The sequence below is a fragment of the Prionailurus bengalensis genome, chromosome E4, assembly GCF_016509475.1.
Source record: "Prionailurus bengalensis isolate Pbe53 chromosome E4, Fcat_Pben_1.1_paternal_pri, whole genome shotgun sequence".
Classification (NCBI taxonomy): Eukaryota; Metazoa; Chordata; class Mammalia; order Carnivora; family Felidae; genus Prionailurus; species Prionailurus bengalensis.
This window is the reverse complement of record NC_057360.1, coordinates 55,821,709-55,837,772: the sequence shown is the minus strand read 5'-3', so window position 1 is coordinate 55,837,772 and position 16,064 is coordinate 55,821,709. Positions and strand designations below refer to the sequence as shown.

The following is a 16,064-nucleotide window of genomic DNA, read 5'->3' as shown; positions in this document are numbered from 1 at the left end:
GCTCTCCTTGGTTATCTGCAAACCCTACCACTGAGCACTCTTGCGTCAGGGGCATTTTGAGAAACTAAGGATAGGACTGATGTAGGGCAGAGAGAGAGGGAAAAAAATGGCTTGAGAAGATGAGACGCAGAAAAGAGATTGAGGAAATGGTGAAAGCAAGAAATTGTAGGAAGGTGACCAGGAGAAAGCTGAGCCCCCAAAGACCTCGAGGTACCCTGAGCAGGTTCTCCGAAGTATAGACGATGGAGATTCAAGCCAGTTTTCCTCACTAGCTGAAAAATAACCCCAGCCTGTTGGAAGATGCGAGCAGGCACTTAGGTTATGGTTATATTCTGCTCTCTTGCTCAACTCCTCTTCTCTCTCAAAGCCCAATTTAAATGTCACTTCCTTCACAAACTCATCTCCACTCTTGAGTCCAAATGAGAGGGGATCCTTTGAGAGTGTTCTGCAAAGTTTCATGAGTAGGAGCCCTGATCCCTAGTTGGACCTTATGGGCAGCCCTGAGTAGTATATATGACATTCAGCTTTGCATCGTTATAAATTAAAAATATAATTTTGTGAAAAGATTGTTTCATTACAGACATGTTGTTTTACAAAGTGACATTATGATCTATCATCAGAAGGCCATGAAATGAGCATGGATTCATTTCATTATTTCCTTTATCTTTTTTATTTATTTTCATTTTTTTTAACATTTATTTATTTTTTTGAGAGACAGAGAGTGAGTGGGGGAGGGGCAGAGACAGAGGGAGACTCAGAATCCGAAACAGGCTCCAAGCTCTGAGCTGTCAGCACAGAACCCAAAGTGGGGCTTGAACTCATGAACTGCGAGATCATGACCTGAGCCAAAGTCAGATGCTTAACTGACTGAGCCACCCAGGTGCCCCTTGCTGTTTCCTTTAAAAGGAAATGTGAACTACTTCTCCTGTGCCCAGGAGCATGACAAGTACCTCTTATCTGAGGGTCAGTAGCCTCTATTAAAGTCAGAAAGATTACCCTAAATTCCTAGGGGTCCCTCCCATAGTCATCAAATTATAAATGTAAAGTTGCGGGAGTTTTTTTTTTTTTTTCCTTTCAGGAAAGAGTTCACGATTTCACCTTCCTTTGCAGTGGAGTGAGTGGCTGAAAAACAGCAACTCCTGATGAAAACCCAATTTCCAAATACATTCCATGGCTTATTTGTGGAGGGAAATGTTCTTTACCTTTTGAACTTTCAGATAGCTGGCGAAAGCAAACGGGTAAACTTTTTTTTTTTTTTTTTTAATTAAACAGGAAAAAATATCACACCCTGGCTTGGCTGGTTACCAAAGGCAGGGGTTTCACGGCTATTCCTGAAGGATCACTTCATGGATATGTTTCTGGGTGAGAGGAACAAGGACCCAACATGGTTATTGTAGTGGCGACATCCTCAGTATCTTCCTAGAAACCAGCTGCTGCCTGGGTTTCTGGAAGGGGGCAATGAGGAGAAGCATAAATGATTCGTTTTTCTGTGTACCATAACCTTGCACCTTATTGCCTATAAATCAGAGCCGTTTGAAAATTCACCACATCCTTTTTCTGTCCAGGCCTGTGAAACTGCTTCCTTTAATCCAGCAGATAGATGCCTGTGGTTTTAGAGCTCTGGGATGTTCCACTCCATGTGCCACATGCGTGTGGTTAGTTAATGACCTGGGTGTCTACTGAGGTTTGTGACCACGGATTGTTGCAAAGCTCTACCTGACTCCTTTCTTCTCCTAAGAGAAGATGAGAACATTCTGACCATATTAGTCATGCTGGGCCTTCTTCTTCTTTTTGTTTTTTTTTTAATACACAGGAAATGTTCCTCTCCAAGAGCACATAATTTGGCCAATGGTAGCTTCCTATGTTCAGAGCAACTTCACCACCTATCATGAGCTCTCCAAGATAAAGTTTGTAGTAGCACTTTAGCGGTAGAAATGTCACCAAGTTGCATAAACTCAAGGCATGCTTTGGCATTCAGTCACACTACAAATATTGATTGAGCAGTGTTCATTGGGGTCACTAAGATGAACTGGATGGTTTATCCTTCATCCTTAGAATTCGCCATGTTTCACACAGTCACACTGGCTTTCTTTTGTTCATAAAGAAGCATTTCAACATTGAACTGTGTGAGCAGGCATTGCCACCCCTCTTACATGAAAGAGTTACTAATCAGAGTGTCAACAAAGCTCGACTTGAGATCCACGTGGCTACTCTTTGGGGCTGAAAGGTAGAAGCCCGGCTCCCAGTGCTCATAAGTTTGTAAACTAGACCACACCCAGGCCTCCTAATTGATATTTTCTCATGTGGAAGCTTACTACTGTCTTTCAGACACAAAATTAAAGTCTGAGGCTGTCTGCGTGGGGTAGACATGGAGTAGAGGTAAGAGTTGCCATCGTCTACACAAAGTCAGTTGATGGGTTAGTCATCTGTGGCAATCACTCTTACGTGTCAACTTGACTATGCTTATAATACTGAGTTATTTGGTCAAATAGTCATCTAGGTGTTGCTGTCAAGGTATTATGTAGATATGATTAACATCTACAAGCAGTGGACTTTATATAAAGGATATTCCTGGACAATCTGGGAGGATCTGGTCCAATTCTTTGAATGGTCTTAACAGAACAAAGGGTTCCCTCTGGAAGAAGAAATTCTACCTGTGGACTGGAACATCAGTTTCTGCCTGAGAGTTTCTTCCCTGCCCTTCCTGACAGCCTACCCTACATATTTTGGACTTTCCTAGACAGCCTCACAATCACAAAAAACTAATTCCTTGCAATCTCTCTCTCTCTGTCTTTATACACACACGCACACACACAGATATATAATTAATATGTAATTATATGTAATTGATATTAATGTATTATAGTACATTTAATTGGTATTATTAATGTATATAATTAATATTATTAACATATAGATATGTATTCATATATCTCCTTTGGTTCTGTTACCTTGGCTGATACTGATACACCATCTTATCATTAGCCTAGAGGTAACAGCCAGCTTGATGATTTTTTTTAACTGAATCAAATACCAGTGCCCAAAGATAGCATATAAGGTGAGCAGTGACCTTCAGGGCATGTCTATATCACAACTACACAAAATTTTCAATCTATTCTCAACACAAAAGCCAGAGCTATCCTACTAAAATATAAGTTAGATCATTTCCCTCCACTGTTTAAAACCCTGACTGATTTCCTCTGACACTCACAGTAAGGTCAAGGTTTTTAGGTCAGCCTGCAAACACACGAGACTGGAGCCCTGATTCCTTGAACCATGTCACTTGTCTTCACCCTCTGGCTCCCACGTTCCAGCCACACTGGAAAATCTATTTCCTCTAGAATGTAAAGCCCCACAAAAGCTTCTGTTTTGTTCACTGCTGTATGTACCTCCAGTATTCACATAAATTGGGCAACCTGCTAATATCTATTGAATGAATGAATGAATGAATGAGCTTAACAATGGTGAAGCCAGACAAATACGTGAGTTGGTGTTATTTGGACAAAACAACTGATTTAACAAATTTGAATTTTCTGCTAGGCATTTTTTCCCTCACATAGATACCATTTCAAAGGGAACTGATGTGGTCAAACTTTGAAAGTCTGCCTTTCTCCTGAACATTTCCGCAGCAGTGACCATACCGGTCACATCTGTGTTGAAGTCCTCTACTCTCTTAACTTCATGATTCTGCACTGCTCATCTACCAAGATCCATCTCTAGGGTCACCCTTTCTTGTGAATTCTTCCTGAGTTGCCTTAACAGAAGTGACCTTGGCATCTCCTGAAGTCCTCAAAGCACATATCACCTCTGCTGCTCATGAGATCTATGGTTGTCTCCTTCTGCAACTACATTTCTATAGGTCAGTGAATTCTGGGGGTCGGAACTGTGCATTACACTTCCCTGACTCCCTGCAGCCACCAGCATTGTGCCACACAATGGCAGATTTCCGATTCCAATTTGTTGGAGACATGAATGGTTGAGTATCATTAGTCATTTCTCTGGTCCATGAAATGAAAGAAGCAGAGGGAAAGGAACCGGGATGCTAAGCGACAAGAAGAGCCAAGAGAAATGCGTTCTGCACACTCTGACACACTCAGCCTCATCTTCGGATGTGCACACTAGCTCATCACTCTGTGTACCAGGATGAGGGCACAGCAAGGGATGAGATCCGGTGGCTTGTTTGGTAAGTAGGGTTTCCATTTGAAGAAGGTCCCCTCCTTTTATTTCTAGAATATTGTAAGTGGAAATAAATTAGAAAAACAAAACCAAACTCGCTTTTATTTCTCTGATCCATACTTCTCTCCACCATCCATTGAATATTTATCTGTGTAAGGGCTGTCTCTCCTACAGGAATATAATGCCTATGGGAGTGAGGACTTAGTCTTTCTTCCTCACAAACCTGTGCTGCCTAGAACAATGTCTAGTACAGATAGGCATGTAGTATTTGTTGAATGAATGAATGAAATGGATTAATCCAAGTAGTTAGTAGTATCCATTTCTATCCCAAAATGTTCATCCGTTCTCTCAAACAAGAGTCAATATTCTCCTTCCATAAGTCTAGTTGGACCATTGTCCACAACTCATTTGTCTAACACCACAATCAACCCCCTTAGACACTTCCAACTGCAGGACCATAAGGCAGGAACATACCGTCTCCTACATGTGTGGCCACAAACGTAGTGTCCTGTATCTTTTCAGCCCTCGACTAAAGTGGCCAAATGTTCCTAGAGGATGTTAAGATGGATTTGATGTTTTGGTTTTTAGAAAGCAGTTAACAAAAGAACTTCTAAGCCAAGTTCTAAAGACACACGGTGGTGATGGTTGCACAACAGTGCGAATGTACTTAATGCCACTGAGCTGTACCCTTAATAAAGGGTAAACTGGCAAATTTTGTGTTGTGTACATTTTACTGCAATTCAAAAGTAAATAATGGAACACTGAATAAAAAAAGAACATTAAGCCTACTCCTATTGTGACTCGCTAGAAGGTCAGTCAGTAACGGTTCTCTCACCAAGGTGAGTGGGAAGCCAAGGATATTTCCCCCTGCTGGAACTCATATGCCTTTTTCCATTTAGAGCCCATCTGAGGTATTAGAGAAAGATCTGAGTTTTCAGAAACAGCTTGACAAGTTGACAATTATAGTTCCACATTGCAAACATTTATTTTCCAAATACGCTTGAACAGAGAGTAGTGCTTCACATCACGTTCATGATCAATAAAATGAGTATATACCAGGCTTTGGAACAGCCCATAATCTTATACTGAATTCTGCCAGCTGAAGGAATCTCAGCATCCTTCCACCGTTATTTATTAGTTCCTACATTTATTGCTTTTTCAAAGCTTATAACTACAAGTGAAATTTAAAACAGCTTAATTAAACTTCAGATGCGTGGTTCTGATAAGCCTGGCGCACAGCCATGACATTCCAAGATTCTCAAATAGCATAATCTAATTAATTTTTTTTTCTAGAACATAGAGATCATAAACAGCAATCTGAAACACTTAGTGTCCTGCCAGCTGGCATCTTCTCGTTTCCAGTTGCCCTGCACTATAATTTTGCTCCCATTTGTGAGAAACTGTGGATTTCTCCACTTTGGTAGATTGTATTAGGTTACCTGCTATTCAGCTGAGACATTTTTTAATGAACTAATTGCATGTTAGTTAATAATAGAGCATTGCATCAGCAGTCAACTGTCAAATATCACTTTTAAAGAAAATACTTCAGTTTTGCAGTAGGAATGTCTGGGAACAAGACTGACCTGTGAAAACAGTATGATTACCCAGCACTGGGCTACTGAATTATAAATGAAGGCTTGTGCATTGGATACCAGTATCATTAGCAACAATAATGACAACAATAAATCCATAAAATGCAAATTTTAATTTTTCCTACCAAAATAATGTTTTCTGTAGTCCATGCTTAATTGTATCAGGGTATAACAATTAAAAGATAGGGAGGCATACTGGGTAGGCCCGTCACTAAAATCCAGTCCAATGTTCTGACTCTGAATGTCGTAGAGGCTTCTATATGAATACAGAACCTTCTGTAATGTTCAGCTAAAGTTAGCTCCTAATTCTCCCACATCTAATTTGGATCTGATGGATAATCATTCCTCACTATGCACAGATCACTGATGGTTTTGTTGACACTGACTGTCTTTCCTTTAAGGTGGCAGGTGTCTTTCCATATGCGTTGCTTCTGGACCTGTTCCTCCTTGGATCTATTACTCATTTTCCTGTGCTCTGCTGTGCATTGCAGGGGACTGACCCCTATATGCAGGGTTTCCCAGGCTCCTGTGTCAAATGGCCCCCCTCTGGTTTTAGCCCTTGAAAAAGAAACACAGGTAGGAGATCAAAGGGTGCAAAGAAGTGAGGAGAAGGCCAGGACACCTCTCTCTCTGCCCCTGGTAGCATCTCTGGAAGCAGCCGCCTCTCTTTGCCCCCCCGCCCTCCCACCACCCTGCAGGCTCGCCATGCTCCTGCCTCCAGCTCGGAGGCTGCAGGTCTTCTTGCCTGGGCCTCTTCCTGGGTTGCGTCACTGTCCCATTAGGCTTCTTAACTGTTCTATCACCAGTGTAACTAACTCCTTGTATTAAAGTCCTACTGTTCTAAATATTCAGTGGTTTTTATTTCCTGGCAGACCATTACTGAGATACCAGACAAAAATTCCCAATCTCCTGAGGCTATATCCACTTTGCATTCATTTCAGAGGTTTATTTCTCAACATTTTTATTATATCTCTTTGATGCAGGATTGCACAAAATATTTTTTCTTCCTCTTTTAAAGAACATGTTGGATTTGAGAGAAAAGAGAAAAGACTGGGGGAAGGGCAGCTATTTATAAGGTCTTATAACTCTACCTAACGGTCTGTATCCTGGAGTTCTACTTTTCCTACACAGCAGGGCACACATTTTTGGTGAGGTCACATACACCCGGGGATATGATGTCATCTTGCACATTGTGTTACAAACAGGTTTAATAATGCATTGTTGCATCTTAAACTCTGAGATGGAATGCTCTGCTCAAAGAGCCAAACCCAGGATCCATCTGGTAGACGTGTTAGTCAATGACCCCAAGAGCTCAGCACATTTCTCCCTATTGAGATAGAACAGAAATGACTCTTACAGATTTAAAGCTCAGTTTTACAACACAGCAATGATGTCATCACTGTGTTTTTTTTTCTTCATGTCTCTTCTTTCTCTGCTTCTTTATTTTCCCCTCCACTCTCCCCCCACTCCTCTCTGTGCTGCTCAAACCTTACCTGAAACCAAGTAGCTTAAAGGAGGTACATACATATGCTGGAAAGCTGTTGGCATTTCTCATAGGCGAAGCAATCTAGAACCTTTCCTACCAATGTCCACCTATGAGCTTAATGCCTATGTAGAAAGATAATATATCATATCACAAGGCAACCTTGTCCATTGTGGAATACGTATGACCTATAATGTGACAAAAATAAGCACCCATCGATTTCACTACTTACAAGACAACCATTTCTTCAGTCTATAAACTACAAAGTCATCTTGACTCCTCTCTTCTCTCCCTGTCTCTATCCAGTTACAATGCACTCTTACTCTTTGCCTTCTGTGTTGCTGATTACCATCTCAGCCTCCCCCTTGTCAGTGTCCTGGCCACATTCACCATTTCCTAAATTCTTCAAGAAAGTTCTCACATCTCTTTTGTTGTTTGTGTTGTTCATCCTTACTGCTTTCGCTGCTGGGAAAAATCTTATTGATTGTTCAGAGTCTTCCAAAAATGTCCCTTTCCTTGCAAACATACCAAATCATGCACAAAAATTGATCCCTGATCACACACACACACATACACACACACACACACACACACACCATTCACACGCTTTCAAGGATAAGGGGAACGAGGGAGAAGAAGGACTTTAGGAAGCTAGAAAGCAGATAGATGAATGGTAAATGACATAGACACCAAAGGACGCAAAGTACTTAGCTGGCAGTAGGGCTGAAAACAAACCCAGATTTATACACTACATAATCCCCAAAGACTCACAATTTGGCCTCATCAGGTACCTTGAGAAATAGGAGTGAAGGGGAGTGGACAATTTTGTTTAATTAGTTGAAAAGTATTTTTAAAGAAATGGGCAGATCACCAGTTTCCTAGCTCATTATGCCAGACTCTCCCTCCCCAGTTTATTGTCTAGAAAGCACACAACACAGGATCTTAAATAACAACAGGCACCGTTGATGGTGTAGATTTCTTACTAAAAGGAGTAATCCTATGCATAGTGAAAGCAAACACTCTCCACTCTCTGTGTCCACTTGGTTCACAGAATACTAGCTGCCAGGCAGGACACTGAAAAAAAAAATCTTCCATGGAAAATATTTCTTTGCTAAACGGAAGGATATAAAGATATGGACAGTGGAGATTCTCCATTAAAACATCCCAGCCAAATCACTCTACAGTGAGCCCAACAGTTAACAAACCCATTCATGTACTCAGAACAGCAAATCAGTTTATAAGTGCCCTATTTTTTTTTTTTTTGAGAGAGAGAGAGAGAGAGAGAGAGAGAGAGCAAGCTGGAGAAGGGCAGTGGGAGAGGGAAAGAGAGAGAATCTTAAGCAGGCTCCATGCCCAGCATGAATCCCAATCTCACAACCGTGATCAGGATCTAAGCCAAAATCAAGAGTCATACACTCAACTGACCGAGCCACCCAGGAAACGCTGAGTGCCCTATTCTTAAATATAAAAATAAATAGAGGGGTGCCTAGGTGGCTCAGTTGGATAAGCATCTGACTCAGTTTCAGCTCAGGTCATAATCTCACAGTTTATGAGTTCGAGCCCCACATTGTGTTCTGTGGCTTGGAATTCTCTATCTCCTCTCTCTCTGCCCCTCCCTGATCATTCCCTCTCGCTCTCTCAAAACAGATAAATAAACTCTTTAAACAATGTAAAAAAGAAATTAGCAGACCTTGGAGGAAAGCCTCCAGCATGAAATAGAATAGGAAAGAACCCCCACCCCTCCTTCCTTATCACACAAAGCAACCTATTTGAGATGATGATTTACAGAGGAGAAAACTTCCATATCAACAAAATTTTACTAATATTATCAAGGAGATAAAATATAAATGCAACCATGTAATAAGAATCAGGGATTTAAAAAAAAAAAAGGAAGGGAGAAGTTGTGAACAGAAGAGAAAAATGTGAATATAGTAGGACCAATATAAGTGGTCCGAAATCAAAAGAGCAGGGGTTCAAGAAAGAGCAGTGAAATGAAGAGAGGAAAACATTAATAAAATTATTCAAGAAAAGTTCCCAAAATAGAAGGACAAGATTGAAATAGGCTACCAAGTGCGCAGTAAACAAACACAGACTCATATGAAGGCAAATCATTGTAAAATTCAACAAAGAGAAGATCTTAAAAGTTTCCAATGATAAAATTTTTTAAATGGTCACACACAAAGGATCAGGAATCAGAAAGACCTCAGACTTCTCAGCAACCCTGAAGGGCAATAAAGGAATGCCTTCAGACTTCCAAGGGCAATGATTTCCAGTCTAGATGTCTAGATCCTGAAAAACTATCAATCAGATAGGAGGGTAAATCTACAATTTCTCAGCTCAGTTTCTCTCACATGGAAAACTACTAGAGCATATTCTCATCCAGAAAAGAGATTGTGAACTAAGAGAAGACGGGATACAGGCAGTAGAAGCAAGACAGAGGCTGTGGAAGGAGATCCCAGGAGGGAGTGTGTGCCCCTTGTAGCTCAGAAGGCTTTGGGAGAAATTCTGGAAGATGAAACTGAATGACAACCAAATGGCTTGAATGTCTTAAGAAAAGATGTAGACAAATGTTGACATGTTTGGAGTCAAATTAGTAATAAGTACATAAGAAATAAATGAAAAATGAGAAAAAGATTAATTCTTGGGAAAATAAAAAGTTACACAGGGAAGGAAAAATAAATATATTTGACATGACTCAGCTATGCATAGTTTCCATAGCCACGATAACGGAATATATTTGCCTTAACCAGAAGTACGTGGAGAGTGGGAGGGTACACATGTGCAGTGAAAGGAAATAGAGTCAACTCCTCATCTTCCATAAGGGAAAATCGATAGATACAGCCTAAAACTGAAAAATCAAAAAGCAGCACTACAACCATGCCATTTAGAGGGGCACCTGAGTGACTCAGTCCGTTCAGCATTCAACTCCTGATTTCGGCTCAAGTCACGATCTCATGGTTTGTGGGACCGAGCCCTGCATCGGGCTCTGTGACAACAGTGTGGAGCCTACTTGGCACTCTTTGTCTCTCTCCCTCCCCTTTGCGCATTCTCTCTCTCTCTTTCTCTCATGCTCTCTCTTAAAAATAAATAAACATTTTTTAAAAAACATGCCATTTAGAGACATGGAGGTAAATAATACAATAGTCAGCTAAAAGAGGTGGTGATGATGTTTGCTTCTGGGCAAAGAAAAACGGAAGGACAAAAGCTACAACATGCTGGGGTTTTTGTTTTTTTTAACTGTTAATCTTGCAACATTACATGGATATGTCAATGATGTGATACACAACACTGGTCAAAACCAATCACTATCAGGAAAAGTTCATAGCTCATTCCACTTTACCTCATGAAGGGCATTGCTTGACAAGGTCCCACATGCTATGCTGGGTTATGACTGCCTGTGTTTCTATTATCTGGTGGATCCTGAGTTCTTTTACAACAGGAACTCTTCTCACTCAGGTTTGTTTTCTTGTTTAGCATGCTGCCTGACACAGAGTTGACATTCAACAAATATTTATGAAAAGACAAGCCCTAATTCTACCACAAGGCATGATAGAAATCAAAATAAGTCCTCCTGTAAATGGAAAACCACCAAATATTTGAATACACCTACCATACCTACTCTGGATTCTTCTCTTCTTCATTAGATGAAAAATTCCCAACTCACCAATGATTCGTGGGTCACTTTTAAAATCAACTCACTGTCTTGGTCACAGACCTCCAGTTAGTTCTAGCTGGTCTTCATCTCCCACAAGAACTAGATAAAATGTTACAATGTGTGATCTAACGTGTGCAGATCAAATAGAACTCCCGCTTCCCTAAATCTAGATACCATATGTCTATGGATTAAACCCACAATCACATTACATTTTCTATAAGTCATATTTTCTTGTGGCCATATGTATAGCTTATAGTCTTCTATGAATCATTAATTCTTTTTCTAATTTATTCATGACAAAGCCCCTCTCCGCCATATTTCTATGTGTATGTCTGATTCTAAGACTATATGTTTTTTTTCCTTTTTATATATATTTTAGATTATTATTCACTCAGCCTATTGAGACTATTGTGTTAAGATCCTGTGAATCAGTAGAACTCTCCTTCCTAGCTTCTCATGATGTGCAAATTTGATTTGTACACTTTTATAAGTGAACTCAAGTATTAATTAGTTTGCTGACCAGGTGAAAGATGAGGCTTGAAGTCCTCCACACAACATTATAAACTCGCCTGTGGGTTGTCACTTATCGGTTACTAAGCACACCCCAAGCCCAGCCACTCGTCTCATCACAAAGTCCCTTAAATGTTTACCATGCAGATGACATGCATTCACTTTATCTACAAAGAGATCATGAAAATCCTTGTCAAATAGCTGGTGTAAATAACCACAGCTCTAACAAAAACAAACAACATGTACCGTGTATGCGCCAGGCCCTGTGCTTAAGAACAAATAATATCAATTTACATACCAAAGCTTATTAAATCTTTACAACAATTCCTACAGCTACTGTATTTTTCTAATCTGCCAGTCTAGTAATACCATCTTTTGGCTACATATTTCTGTAGAGTGGGTTGAATAAATACTATATTTGTATTGCCTTCCTGTAGAGAGAAGCTGGTTAAACTTTACAGAAAATCCAATGTTTCACATTTTAGCATTTTTGACAAAAACTTCCCCAATAAGTTTAATCATAGAATTCCTTTTCTCAAATATCATGCATTATGCAAAGGAATACAGTTGGAAAACACTGTGCTGACCCTTTATCCCAGCTTTTCCAGACTTTTCCACAGACTTGCCATGTGCTTCACTTCTCCAGGACTTTGACTGTAATGATTCTATTCCACCTGAATGCCTCCATCATTCTTCCACATTTATATCTATAAATTGGACCCATCCTTCCTAATTTAAGTGCGATACATTCCAGAAAAAATTATAATTATCCTCAAGAGAGGAATTCCTCATCTGAAAAAGCCAGATGTCCTTCCTAAGATTCTATTACACAGAGCTTGGTATTATTGCTGTCACAGAATTCCCTCCACTAGATTCAAAGTTCTTTGAGATCAAATGACTATCTCTTATTTACACTTTTATTCAAAATTCTACTTATTAAAATAACTTACTCATAGGAGTTGCTTACTCAAATTTGCAGATAAGTCCAGAGCCTAGATCTGTTGACCTCCCAGTTGTCACTATGGATGCTTTTTAGGAGATCATTTGGGGCTAATATGGAGCTGGCGTACTTCCCAATAGAGACCCCCGAGGGGAAAAAGTATACATCTAAGCAACACTGTTGGCCTTCTCAGCAAGATGTAAGCCTTCTCAGCTTCTGAATCCAGACATAGACTTCTAGATTTGAATGCAGGAGTTTGAGAGTTGATAGATATGTTGTTCCCATCTTACAAAACAACACCCATCCAATGAGCAGTGATGGGAAATATCACATCTCCTAAGCCAGGCCCTTGACATGAAGATGAGTGGGCCAAGAGGTGGAGGTGCCTGGCCTTGGTTCACCCTGGCCTCCCCTCCCCAACGCCCCCTCCCCAATAGACTGAGAGTTCTGGTCCCAACATCACTTGTGAACATTATAACAATCACTCCACGGAGAGTATTTTAGCTACAAGAGTCAGAAGCCCAGAGATTGAAGAGTAATCACATCCATGAGCTCTTTTAATAATAAATTGCTTGCATTTCAGCTGAAAGTGGTTGGATTGGCCTCATTTAAGACTTAGCAAACATCTCAAACTGGCTTTCAAATGCTTTTGATCTTCTATAACCCAAGTATGTTTAGCTAAGCACTATCCCCTTAATTTTTAAAACCCACATGTACTTTATAGGAAATGTTGCTCACATTGTTTTGATTCATTTACATGTTAAATCATCAAAATATTATTTGGGGAGAGTGTTTTGATGTCCAAGAAGACTTTTCAAGCATTTTTATAAGCTGTTTTTCTTAAAAACAGGAAGCTTCATTTTGCCAAGAATAAACAAACTGAAAGCTCCAGAGGCAGGAGGATGCTTGAAAACTCCAAACCCACAAGGTTGAGTGGGTTCTAAACTTGGCACGACACCTTTCCCCATCCTTTTGTTTAATGTGGTTCCCTGTCTTCCTCCCAAAACCAAACCCCTAAACCCAGGCTAGGATGCGGGGTAACACAGCAAACAGGAAGAGAATATAAACAACAAATGGAGACGACGTGAAAGCCAGGCTTTAGTCCCCAGGCTTCTTTCAGAGAAGCCAGTAACATCATGGGCTGGGAAACAGAGGCCCTGAATGGTGAGCTGTTCTTAAGGTTGCGGGGCAAATCTGGATGCAAGCCAAGCAACCTACACAGCACGTTTCTTGCCTGCGGTGTTATGCCCTTACCCTCAGCCGTCAGCCCCCCCAGTTACACAAGGCACACACCTTATGCCCTCCGTTGAAAAGAGAAGTCCGTTTCAAATCTTAGATCAGCTGTAAATCACTAAGCCTCGCTGCTTCCAAAAGCCAGAAAGCACCTCATCATGTGTTTTGAACTCTGCCAAAGAAAAGGGTCCTTCCCAGTGTTGATTCTGTTCAGGTCCAGAAAAGTTTGCAACGGTGTGTGGGGGAGATAGCGATGTGGGCGGGCAACACTGAGTAACCTTGCACCATACCACAGGAAAACATTGCTGACTTCACTCATAGTCTTTCTCAAACACTGGCAGATTCCTTTGCCTGGTGCTTGGGTTTCCAGAGGTAGACATCTCTGAAATTTCGGTCCACGTCCAAGTATTCGGAACAAAATACAAGTCACTCCCTGGCCTGCATTTTGGAGGCAGCCAGTGCCAAAAATCTATCTGCAATTTTTCCTCTTTTATATCCTAATTCTGAACTTACTTTTCATTTGACATTTGGCCCTAGAATCCTAGGAAAGGGGAGGAAGGCAGGAGCCAACAAAAAAGCGATTCAACCTAAGTTAACCCACATTGAAAAAGTGAAATAATCACTTTCAGAAAGATATTAGATTTGCATTGCATGGCATTTCAAAGTAATATGACCATGAAGCTGAAAAACATTTAGCATTTCCCTTATCCCATTTCTCACTCCGAATCAAATTAATACTAAATTCTATCTCTTTAAAAAAAATCGTAAGACACAAAATTTGGCTCTTCTCTCAACCTGCCTCTGAGCCAGCCAAAAATTCCATCACATTTAAAATGATCAAATATGCATATGGAATTCTCATTAGAAATTGAAGGGACATGGTTATACCCAGTTGAGTTGCTAGAGCATGCTTTCCACCTGTTGTCACTTAACAACCTCCGTCCACCCCCCGGTACTAAAATCATTGGGTTATTTATACCTCAAGTTCTTAGAGAAATCTAACAAGATAGCAGAATGCAAATGTATTTTGCTCTTTGTGGTTTTCCACAAACAGGAAATGTATTCTCTTTCCCCAAATGTATATGAGAACTAAGGGCAAAACTGAATGCTACCCATATGTTAAGAAAAGACTGAAGATTTTTTAAAAGCTATGAAAATGTCTCTGAAAGGGATAAAGATTTTTATTCCTTTTATCTTATGTTTCCTCCCTTGCTTTTAATGAGGCATAACCTTCTAAGTTAAGGCTGTTTCTGCATTGGAAAAGTAATAACTGAACCGTTTGCCAGGCATGTGCAGAGGGAGAATTGCAGTCTGGGAGGAAGACTTGGTTAATAGAAAGAAAGAAAGAAAGAAAGAAAGAAAGAAAGAAAGAAAGAGGGAGGGAGGGAAGGAGGGAGGGAAGGAAGGAAGGAAGGGAGGAAGGAAAGAAAGAAGGAAGGAAGGAGGGAAGGAAGGAGGGAAGGAAGGAAGGAGGAAAGGAAGGAGGGAAGGAAGGAAGGAAGGAAGGAAGGAAGGAAGGAAGGAAGGACAAAAAATGGAAAGAAAAGCAAAAAACTGCAGTTTGGCAGAGTAGAAGCAGACAGAGGCTATACATAGGGAGTGGGAAGCCCAGGGGAGGGTAAGCCCTAATCAGTTGAATGGGGATTTGCACAGATAGGAATTCTGCCATGGAAACCCATCTAGACACAAAACTAACAAATGAACAGCAAAACAATGTACAAAACAAAATCCCAAAGCCGCTGGTGTAGACCAGCACTTGATAATCACAAAGTTTCCCTCCAGCTCGCATCCCCAGGTTTTCCTGGGGTGATCCCCAGGTTTTCTTTCCAGTGATTAGTATTTTTTTTAATTAACTATTTGTATGTTTAAAATGTATACAGTCTGGGCAAATCTGAACTATGGAGGCAAGGGTGTCCAGGGGGAGGGACTGTCATACTGCAGAAACACTCTCAAGATTTGGATTAGCTAAATCTGGGGAAGGGAGAGAATGTGCTTTGAAAATAAATGTAGTGTTTTGAAATCATATATTTAAGTAATAATACAATTTTAACTTACTGGTAAGCCTAATAACATATATGTTGTTTTCCTTGTTAATTCATAAACCCATTCTTTCCAATCTGATTGAAAGCATTCTGTAGGGATAGGAAGGCAATTCTTTTGTCCTCTCCCTAATTATCATCGACAACAGACAGTGATCACCTCAAAAGTAGTTCATTATCTCCCTCTCAGAGCCATTTTTTCCTCTTACCTTCAAGCCGTGCTCTTTATTTCCCCCAACAGCTCTTCTGCCTTTTCCACTGCAGATGCTGATATCCCAGCTCAGTGCCGATCAGCTCCAACCTCACCTCTTGTATTCGTTTCCTGACTAGGATTCCAGCTCCATTCTTTTCTCCATCCAATCAAACTGAAATATACAAATTGAATGTTTGTGATGTCTCTTTGCATGATTAATGTAGAGTTTTGAGCATTGTAGTT

The 16,064-nt window shown here is 40.5% G+C and overlaps 1 long non-coding RNA gene across 1 annotated transcript; it reads right to left on the bottom strand.

The window, feature by feature from the left end:
• Window positions 1-1,045: 1,045 nt before the first annotated feature.
• On the bottom strand, window positions 1,046-14,051 carry LOC122476030. The gene is made up of 2 exons (XR_006295368.1): window positions 13,650-14,051; window positions 1,046-1,445 (listed from the first exon to the last, which is right to left on the bottom strand). It is a non-coding gene; the product is annotated as an uncharacterized LOC122476030 (long non-coding RNA).
• Between the last annotated feature and the right edge of the window lie 2,013 nt (window positions 14,052-16,064).